Source organism: Schistocerca cancellata, unplaced genomic scaffold, assembly GCF_023864275.1.
Source record: "Schistocerca cancellata isolate TAMUIC-IGC-003103 unplaced genomic scaffold, iqSchCanc2.1 HiC_scaffold_274, whole genome shotgun sequence".
Classification (NCBI taxonomy): Eukaryota; Metazoa; Arthropoda; class Insecta; order Orthoptera; family Acrididae; genus Schistocerca; species Schistocerca cancellata.
In genome coordinates this window covers 32,501-34,551 of record NW_026046296.1, presented here as the reverse complement: position 1 = coordinate 34,551, position 2,051 = coordinate 32,501, and the positions used below count along the sequence as shown (strand labels likewise).

The 2,051-nt window shown below is 61.5% G+C and overlaps 2 non-coding genes across 2 annotated transcripts in view; both read left to right on the top strand.

The window, feature by feature from the left end:
* Positions 1–290: 290 nt before the first annotated feature.
* LOC126113970 (5.8S ribosomal RNA) lies at positions 291–445 on the top strand. The gene has a single exon (XR_007524979.1). It is a non-coding gene; the product is annotated as a 5.8S ribosomal RNA (ribosomal RNA).
* Positions 446–633: 188 nt separating this feature from the next.
* The window catches only part of LOC126113968 (large subunit ribosomal RNA), a 4,222-nt gene continuing 2,804 nt past the window's right edge, over positions 634–2,051 (top strand). The window contains exon 1 of the ribosomal RNA XR_007524977.1: positions 634–2,051. This exon is cut by the window's right edge and continues 2,804 nt beyond it. This is a non-coding gene — a ribosomal RNA (large subunit ribosomal RNA).

Here is a 2,051-nt window from a genome sequence, read left to right as displayed (position 1 = left end):
CAGCAGCCGTGCGCCGCGTGCGGAACCACGCGTGCCTCTCAAAACTAACGGAAATGTTGTGTGGTACGAGCGCTGAAGCTCTGGAGCGGCTGGCCTGCGGCACCTGGCGCCTCGCGCCGGTTTTGAATGACTTTCGCCCGAGTGCCTGTCCGCTCCGGTGTGGAGCCGTACGACGCCCATCGGCCGTGAGGCCGTTGGACACAGGAATGCTGGAACAGGGGCCGTCAAACGCCTCAGTCCCGCCTATGCAACTGTCTTGAAAGAGACAGTGGAAACTAAATGAAAAAGATCACCCAGGACGGTGGATCACTCGGCTCGTGGGTCGATGAAGAACGCAGCAAATTGCGCGTCGACATGTGAACTGCAGGACACATGAACATCGACGTTTCGAACGCACATTGCGGTCCATGGATTCCGTTCCCGGGCCACGTCTGGCTGAGGGTCGGCTACGTATACTGAAGCGCGCGGCGTTTGTCCCGCTTCGGAGACCTGGGAGTGTCGTGGCCGCCTGTGGGGCCGGCCGCGTCTCCTCAAACGTGCGATGCGCGCCCGTCGCCTGGCGGTTCGCATACCGGTACTTTCTCGGTAGCGTGCACAGCCGGCTGGCGGTGTGGCGTGCGACACCTCGTACAACGACCTCAGAGCAGGCGAGACTACCCGCTGAATTTAAGCATATTACTAAGCGGAGGAAAAGAAACTAACAAGGATTCCCCCAGTAGCGGCGAGCGAACAGGGAAGAGTCCAGCACCGAACCCCGCAGGCTGCCGCCTGTCGTGGCATGTGGTGTTTGGGAGGGTCCACTACCCCGACGCCTCGCGCCGAGCCCAAGTCCAACTTGAATGAGGCCACGGCCCGTAGAGGGTGCCAGGCCCGTAGCGGCCGGTGCGAGCGTCGGCGGGACCTCTCCTTCGAGTCGGGTTGCTTGAGAGTGCAGCTCCAAGTGGGTGGTAAACTCCATCTGAGACTAAATATGACCACGAGACCGATAGCGAACAAGTACCGTGAGGGAAAGTTGAAAAGAACTTTGAAGAGAGAGTTCAAAAGTACGTGAAACCGTTCTGGGGTAAACGTGAGAAGTCCGAAAGGTCGAACGGGTGAGATTCACGCCCATCCGGCCACTGGCTCCCGCCCTCGGCAGATGGGGCCGGCCGCCCGCGCGGAGCAATCCGCGGCGGGGTCGTGTCCGGTTGCCTTTCCACTCGCCGCGGGGTGGGGCCGTTCCGGTGTGCGGTGGGCCGCACTTCTCCCCTAGTAGGACGTCGCGACCCGCTGGGTGCCGGCCTACGGCCCGGGTGCGCAGCCTGTCCTTCCGCGGGCCTCGGTTCGCGTCTGTTGGGCAGAGCCCCGGTGTCCTGGCTGGCTGCTCGGCGGTATATCTGGAGGAGTCGATTCGCCCCTTTGGGCGCTCGGGCTCCCGGCAAGCGCGCGCGGTTCTTCCCGGATGACGGACCTACCTGGCCCGGCCCCGGACCCGCGCCGCTGTTGGCTCGGGATGCTCTCGGGCGGAATAATCGCTCCCGTCAGCGGCGCTTCAGCTTTGGACAATTTCACGACCCGTCTTGAAACACGGACCAAGGAGTCTAACATGTGCGCGAGTCATTGGGCTGTACGAAACCTAAAGGCGTAATGAAAGTGAAGGTCTCGCCTTGCGCGGGCCGAGGGAGGATGGGGCTTCCCCGCCCTTCACGGGGCGGCGGCCTCCGCACTCCCGGGGCGTCTCGTCCTCATTGCGAGGTGAGGCGCACCTAGAGCGTACACGTTGGGACCCGAAAGATGGTGAACTATGCCTGGCCAGGACGAAGTCAGGGGAAACCCTGATGGAGGTCCGTAGCGATTCTGACGTGCAAATCGATCGTCGGAGCTGGGTATAGGGGCGAAAGACTAATCGAACCATCTAGTAGCTGGTTCCCTCCGAAGTTTCCCTCAGGATAGCTGGTGCTCGTACGAGTCTCATCCGGTAAAGCGAATGATTAGAGGCCTTGGGGCCGAAACGACCTCAACCTATTCTCAAACTTTAAATGGGTGAGATCTCCGGCTTGCTTGATATGCTG